This window comes from Microtus oregoni, unplaced genomic scaffold (genome assembly GCF_018167655.1).
Source record: "Microtus oregoni isolate MIOR12 unplaced genomic scaffold, Mior012 000016F_ref0000370, whole genome shotgun sequence".
NCBI lineage: Eukaryota > Metazoa > Chordata > Mammalia > Rodentia > Cricetidae > Microtus > Microtus oregoni.
In genome coordinates, this window is record NW_024543075.1 from 13,275,731 (window position 1) to 13,284,032 (window position 8,302).

The following is an 8,302-nucleotide window of genomic DNA, read 5'->3' on the forward strand; positions in this document are numbered from 1 at the left end:
AACATGTGGAATATTCTTCAAGACATTGAGGTAAGTGAAAACTTTCTTTTTTTTTTAATTTATTTATTTATTAAAGATTTCTGTCTCTTCCCCGCCACCGCCTCCCATTTCCCTCCTCCTCCCCCAATTAAGTCCCCCCCCCCTCAGCCCAAAAAGCAATCAGGGTTCCCAATTAACCTTCAGCAAGCGATGAAAGGAGACAGAAAACTTTCTAAAGAAAACATCAACCTCACAGGAACTGACTCCAAGTATCCTAAATGGAATCCTGGGAAGTTTAAGTTTCTGAAGCAGAAGAAACTATCAGCAGAGCATACAGACAGCCCACAGGATGGGAGAAGTTCTAGCCCAGCTACACAGGCAGGAGCCAACATCCAGAATTTACAAACAACCACAGAAACAAAGGGTTTGATAAGCAGAATGTTTGGTGACATGAGTTGAATAATGCAACCAAAGGATTTGTAGGACAGATCAAGAGAAATACAGAATGCCAGAAATGCCAAGCCTGGTGGCACAAACTGCAATTCTAGCTGTTGAGCTGGTCACAAGTTCAAGGCCAGCCCAGACTACAGAGTGAATAAGAGGCCAGTCACGTCAGTGTACTTTGACCCTGTCTTAATAAGCAAGCAAACGAATGAAGGTTTGGGGATGTATCTCAGAGATGAAACTCTTGCCTAACATGCATGAAGTCTAAGTTTAATCAACAGTGTCTTTGACAGAGAGGGTGGACGGCCAGACTGGGCAGGTTGTGACACCATGTAAGGGCATCATGAGTGACAGAACTCCTTTTCCCACCCTTTGACACACACCTAAAAGAAACTCGACCTCTAAAGTCAAAATTTATCTTTTCAATTAAGAGCTAAGGGCCCCAATCAGGAGAACCTCGTTGACTGTGGGCTCAGAAGGCATGGTTCCCTGCACAGCCTGAGCCCTGTAACTATACTAAGAATAAGGTGCAGGTCATGTATTTTTAAATATGACTTCCTTGATCATTTAATCCCAACCCTCATTTACAAATGGAGAAGCTGGAGACACAGAGAAGCCAAGACAGTACAGGCTATCCCAGAGGGCAGACTATCCCAGAGTACAGGCTATCCCAGAGCCAGGACAGAATGTAAGTCCTTCCCAACCCACCAGGCAACTTCTTGAAGACTGACTGTTCTTAATCATTAGGGGTATAGTGTATGTGAATGCATGCGTGCATTCGTGTGTGCATGTGTGTGTGCAAGTGTGTGCAAAAGGTGTCTCGGTTGCCATTCCCCAGGTGCTGCCCACCTTGAGTCTTTTTATTGTTAATACTTTTAGTTTTTGAAATGAAAATAAAATTTTATTATTCCCCTCCTTCTCTTTCCTCCCTCCAACCCCTCCTACATGCTCCCTTGCTCTCTTGCAAATTTGTGGCTTCTTTTTCTTTGACTGTTAAGAATACATGTATATATATAATATGTATGTATGTATATATCCTGCTCAGTCCATAGCCCACCCTTTTTTTTTTTTGGAAACAGGGTCTGTCTCTCTCTCTCTCTCTCTCTCTCTCTCTCTCTCTCTCTCTCTCGCACACACACACACACACACACACAGAGTTGGGGAAAGTGTCAGGAGAAGTAAGAAGACTCATTCCTAGAGCCAGCACACTGTCATGCTGGAGACATGAAGCAATCTCCCTGCCCTTCCTGAAATAACCCTGTAATGTGGAGACAACATGAAAATGTTCTAGACCTGCAGAGCTGTCCCTGTGCTGATAGGGCTGCAATCACATTGCCCTAAGAGAGAGGTGGTGGCATTTCCTCTGTCCCCAGGCAACACCTGAGGCTTCAGGAGCCCTAGCCAGCTTGATCTGGGATCTCCCATCTCTGCCGTCCTATGCTAGAATGACAGGGAAGCCACCACATCCACCGGGCATTTGCCTGGTTCTAGAGATCCAAACTCCAGGCCTCTTCTTGTGCAGCAGGACCTTTAACGCTTGAATCGTCTCCCCCATTCCTGAGCTAGTTTGTTTAGAGAGACACAACTCAACTCACCCTTTCCCACATTTCTTCATGATCAGATCTCCCGAAATGTTTGTTCTTCCTTCTGCTGGCCCGCTCTTCCCATTTGCCTTCCCACCCACCTGCAATCTATTCCTCAGCCCCTCATACAGATTCCAGGCTAAACGTTACCTCTGGAACTACTGAATTCCTGCCGCCTCCTCCCCACGGTTCTATACCACACAGCCCACAAGGACAGGATCTATCCACTTCATTCATCCTGTAGCTCCAGATGGAGTCAAGAAGATGCTTGTCACACTCAACAGCGAGTTCGTGGATTGTCCACTCGAGGGGGAGCACTGCATGCTAGGCCTACAGGACACCAAGATGCAGCCCAGCGAAGCCCAAGGGAGAGACTGTAGAGGAGACAACCACAAAAACCATATCTAGAGATGGACTGGGTCACCAAGGCTTAGAGGAGGAATAGACCAACAGAGGAGGAAATGCGAGAAGGGATCCAGGCAGGAGTGGGAGTAGGAGTGGGGGTCCAGCCCAGGCAAACACTAGGAGGTGAGACTGGGCTTCAGGCTCTTGTCAAGAGTGAGTGCCATCCTTGCTCAAGGCAACTGGCCCCAGCAAAGTGGTTAGTTGTCTAAAAGATAGCATTTCTCCACAGCTCACCACCACCTCAAAGTGAAGACAATTCAGACGCCATAGGCTTTGTCATGGCTCCAAGAGGGACCTGACTATGTTTGCATCTGAGTCCAGCCCATCATCTCCAGGAAGCCATGGCCTTGCTCATACTTTGGGTCCTAAACCCTGGGACTTTTAAATAACTCTCTGGAAATACACAGCATATACCCTTATGGAGCTGGGCAGGGACGGTCACAGGAAGGGACTCCCTTACCCTGATGGCCAGGATTCTTGTTCTTCTGGTATTCAAACCAGCAGCACTGACACACGGGGTCGTTTTGTCATTCCGTCCCAGACTGAGCGTGGCGTCCAGCGCTACTGTGGTGTGGTTCAGGTTTTGATACTTCCTGAGCATAACTTATCCAGTGCTTCCCACTCTGCTCCATATCATAGGAATGACCCATTGTTCTAGAAGAAATCCATGTTGATCAATGTGGGGCAGGCTGCATATAGAAGGCAAATTACACAAATATGAATTACAGATAACTATGATTAATTCCTCGGCCAGACGGAGCCCCGATTCTCACCGTGCCCTTGGGCTGCACAGGTGACAGGGCTGAGGACAGCACTCGGGATGGCCGCCCCATCCAGCCATTCATTACCATGATGTCCCCATCACTGAGCCTACTGATGAGATTATTGATCCCAGGAAATAATTATATGAAGTGTACCGTGTAAGCTCCGGCTATTGTCTTTGGAAGTGCCTACCGCAGGGGGAATGTGAGCTTTTGTCATTTTTAGAAGCGTCTCACTTTTATGAATGAACTACCGGCAACTTTTCAAGCTAACTTTGACTGGGACAAAGCAAGAGCGAGAGGAGAGGAATAAACACAGGAGGAGGAAAAAAAAAAGAAAAAGAAAAAGAAAAAAAGTATCTGGGGGAAGGCAGGGAGTCTAGTACCCAGTAGATGGTGCTGTGATCAAATTCTAAACCTGTCACCGACTCTCAGCAACCGATAGAGGAAGTGAGGGGAAATGACAAGCCCGTCAGTGTTAAAGGCATACAGTTAAATGGCTTCAGCCATTTCCCTCACTTTAAATAAAGATTAATCATGACGGTGACGACGACAGCGACGGTGAGGAAAGAGGAGGAGGAAGCAAAGCTCCCAGCTCGGAACCGTCGGCTCCAGTGGACAATATGAGGTAAGGGAGACCGAGTGGTCAGAGTCACAGAGCCTAACAGATTTGTTCCCCCTAATTCCAGACCCCTCCCCCCAGTTTCCAGACCACTCCAGCCCTATGGAAACCCCTGGAAAGTCAGACAAGGGCAAGAAGAGGCTTTGGCACCGTGTACTGACTGACACCCACGACATCTTCAATTCTATTTGCATATGCTTTTCCACATAAAGAGATCTACCAGAAAAACTGTTCGAGTTTTTTGAATAAATAACAGGAATGGAGCCAAGCATGGAAATGAGCGTCAGTTTCTCTGATGCTGCCTGTTAGCTCGCTCCAGTGTCCTTCCAAGGTGTCAGCCCCTCAATCTGGGAAGGCAGGGCCGTCTTTGTGGGAGCAAATGTTCCGGGGAAAGCTGGAGAAGCAGGTACCGACCTCCCCGCCGAGAGAGAGGGGCCTGTGAAAGAGTAGGAAACACAGGGTGCTAGGATTTTTTTTCCCGTGACCCCACGGTCAGCTGTCCTCATGGGAGACCCCAGGAGTGCAAGCCTCCTCTCATAGATACCCCGAAGTATCATTGACAAAGGGCTCATTGACAAAGGGCCGGCACGTCCAAGAAAGCATGCGCACAGTGCTCGATATTCATCGAGGTAGAATGTTAGAGCAAAGGTCAAAGCCAGGTGAGTGCAGCTGAGAGGGAGCCTGACTGCTGGAGGCAGTGATGGGCTGGAAATGACCCCTGAAGGCTCAGGGTTTCAAGGACAGCGAGCTGAAGGTGGGCAGCCGGCTCTCCACTCCTGGTACCTCCAAGCTGTTTTCCCTTATCCTTGTCCCCTAAATGCCGCAGGATAACACTGTCTACTTGGCATTGGCCATGTACTAGCCGTTCCAAGGCATCTAGGAAAGGATTAAAGTGTATGAGTGGGTGAGAGTGTAATTGTGAACAACTCAAGCACTCCTGGTTTTTGCTCTCCCCTTCGACACCGAGGAACAGCTGCGTGTTTCTATAAGGAAGGTGCTCGGTGTTCAGGGCTTCCTTTCTGGGAGCTGCTCAGTTGACCTTCGTACTATCCCAAGGATAAAATCCTCCAAAAGGAGTAAGTAGGACAGTAGGATGGGAGAAAGTAGATCTTGTGCTCCGAGCTGAAATCCCAACGTGTAACTAAGAAACAAGGAGGAAGAGGAAAAGGGTCAGGTAGTAGTCAGGAGGTGGGCATCAAAAGACCTGGCATGGGAGGAACAAGATCTCATTAAGAATTAGATGGAGAAATAAAAGCCCAGGGCAGAGACCCTTCCTCTCCCCTAAGCTCCTCGAAGGGAGGAACTGGATATCCCATAGTGTCTCATAGGAAGAGCGTAAGCTCAGCAGGTATAACCCCAACTTCATTATCGAGACTTCGTCTCCTGAGCATTGCTCTAAGGGAGAAAAAGAAAGGAGAAGCAGAAGTTCGAACCAGTGACAGAGCTCGCAGGCACAGCAGTTTGTGTGGGAAGGGCCGGTCATTGTTTGTTTTGAGATGGGACACACACACTCAATTTCCCAGGCTGGCTTTGAACTTTGAACTTTGCAGTGGCTGAGATGACAGGCCCTCACCATCAGGCCTAGTTCCTTCAGTATAGCTGAGCTGTCTGTTCCTGAAGAGGCACTGGGAAGGAAGAGGCACCGAGCTCAACGCAGGATTCTGGAATCTCTGGGCCTCTCTTCTGACTGGCTGGCCCTGGTCGTCTTCCTCACCTCAGGACCCAGCAGCCATCCAGCTGCCACCTTCTATGTGATCTGACCAGCCTTTCCCATCAGGTAAGCATTTAGACTTGCCTAAATGTTTTTGGCATCTCTGGATGTGAAACCACAGCAAAGCCCGGAAACCTGTTCATAAATCACAAACACTCATGCAACATGGCTCTCGTTCCTCCACCAGGGCACCGTGGATGCATCTCCTTCCATCTAGTCCACAGCAGGTTTCCGCTAATGAGAGGTTTCAGCACCCTGACTCTCCCAGGAGTCCCTCCTAAACACAACCCCAGTGCCATGAGCAGGGGTAGGGCGCTGCCCACATCACAATCCTGCATCTTCACTTGCTGATTCTATGTCCTCAACCCTGGTGTGTTGCTAATCTGCTATTTAGGAGTGGCACCCAGGTATGTTTGATAATTCCTGCAATCACCAGTTGTGTTTTTGCTAGCATGTTCCTCCAACCACCGGAAGTCAGGGATGTAACCTGGGTCGGTGTGGTATACGGAATACAGGCAGTCTCTCTGGTACTTAAAAAATAAGAGGTGGGGGTCATTGTTCCACCTGCCAAGTCCTGGCCTTGCCTTTAAACTACAGTCCTCCTCTGTGTCCCTCACTATGAGTGCTCCTGAAACGCCCCCTGAATAGATCTCCAACTGGATAGAGAGAAAGCAATATGTAAGTGGCTAAGGACTCTACCACAAGGGAGCAACAACAAATCCTAACTCCACAGGGATCACCATCTAGTGTCCTCTCAGCTTCCCAAGCCAGAGTCTAGCTTTGACAATAATGAAAACTACAACTTGACCCACCCACCCACTTCCAAACAGGATGCCGACCTGCTTCCTGGGTCTATGCTGAGGGAGATTCTGAGCAAGGAGCTGTGAGGGGGAAAGACACGTTTCTGACTGCATGGAATGTAGCCTGGCAGGGACCCAGAACTGTAAACAAGTAATTACACAGATGAGCATTTAATTACACGTGTGATAGAGGCCGAGAAGGAGGGGAGGGGCGGGGAGCCTGCAAGCAATGGGGCTACCCAACCTCATGGAGAGCAGGGATCCCTAAGAGAGCGGGGCTGTGACTGAGGCCAAGAGCAACTTAGAACATCAAGAAGGAAAGACAAGCTAGAAAAAGGGAGGTGAGGTGAACTGGCTGATTGACAGCCTGATCATAGGCACTTCTTCCAAACTGCTCTTCCCTGGTGGTTTCTGTAGCTGTTGCAACAATGTAGCTGGGGGCAGGGAGGTGCCTCTCTCCCTTAACAGGTGTGAAGGACCTTCTTGAATCCTCAGCCGGTGTCAAGTACCCAGTCTTTCCTACTACAGCCTCCTCAGGACCACAGGCAAAGCCCTCAGGCTTTCTTTCCCAGAATCCCTTTCCCCATGTGCTTCTGGGATAAGATCCCAATGGTGAATATGGGAGTCGGACCTTGACTCCAGGTGCAGCTGCCCAAAGATGGATGTGCCCCACAATCAGGTCTGCCAGCTAAGGTCAGCTCACCGTCCTTGGAGCTGAAGGTGGATGAGGTTGACAGAGCTGCCCTCCCTGTTCCCAAGTTAACGGAGGCCAGGAGAGGAATCTCCTGCTAAGTAGCTGCTTGTCTGCCTGTCCTTTGCTATTGTCCTGCAGAATCCATTCCTGTGATGAAGTCCCGCTTCTTCTAAATCTGGAGACTCAGCAGGGAAGATAGGGCTCCTGCCATGAAAGCATTCGGAGGCAGACTACTGCATCTTCTCTGAGGGTTTGCATTTCAAAGCTGGGAACAAAGAGGACAGATGTGTAAATGTCCTTGGTCACCCTGCAGGTGAACACAACTGAAAGAACGGGCCCTGTAAGGGCTCTCCTACAGCAAGGTCTTCACAGCCAGAATGGAACCCTCAGCATCTTCCTGCCACCCCTGAGATTCTACTCCGTCCCAGGGAGGGGAAGGACGAGAAGGACTAATTAATCTCCCAACATTCATGCTCTTGCCGAAGAGAGCACTTCAAAACTAGGCACAGAATGGGTGCAAAGACACTTGTCACTTTTGATGGGTGAGAAGTGGACTTTTTCCTCTCTCGTTGCCTACCTTTCCTCAAGGGAGGAAGGGCTTCTTTCTCCAGGATGCAGACTTCCCAGGGTGCTGCTGACACAGGGCCTAGGCTCATCTCTGTGGAGCCCAGGGTAGGAGGGTAGAGGAACTGGCACTGCTCCAAAGACAAGAAGAGGGTGGGGAAGACAGGAGATGGTGAGGAGGGAGGGGGAGAAGGGAAGAGAAAGGGGAGGCTCTTCATTGATTTTCTATACCATCTCCTCCTATGCTTTCCCCAAGTTTTAGTTGAATAAATTTTTAAAATACAAATGAGACTTTTTAATAAAATTATTTTTAACAAAAAACCTAAAATTTTCACAAGTTAATCCCAAAGTTAGATTCCAGAAAAATTCTGTATTCAAGAATTGCCGTATTTTTCAATAGAGTAATGAAACATGGGAAAACATCTGCCTATGGCAACTAGAAAGCTCAAAGCCAGACTAAATATTGAGGAACAGCAGCCCTGGGGACCCCCCCTCTAGGTTAAAAAAAAAAGAAAGAAAGAAAAATTTGCTTCATCTAAATTCCATTTCTGTAGCTAATTTTCTAGCATTTACTCTGTATATGTGTATGAATTTACATCCTGGCACTTGTAGTGCAAGGGTGATCTTAAGAATATAAACAGGAGTTCCTTGCTCGTGCTCCCTCTCCTTCTGCTCCTGATTTGGACCTTGAGATTTCTGTCCGATGCTCCCGTGTGGGTCTCTGTCTCTGTCTCCTTTC

General features: G+C 48.5%; 1 long non-coding RNA gene across 1 annotated transcript; it reads left to right on the plus strand.

Annotated features, from left to right (window-relative positions):
* Nucleotides 1–3,444: 3,444 nt before the first annotated feature.
* On the plus strand, nt 3,445–7,715 carry LOC121458120. Its single transcript, XR_005975802.1, has 3 exons — nt 3,445–3,800; nt 5,345–5,571; nt 7,138–7,715. It is a non-coding gene; the product is annotated as an uncharacterized LOC121458120 (long non-coding RNA).
* Nucleotides 7,716–8,302: the final 587 nt, after the last annotated feature.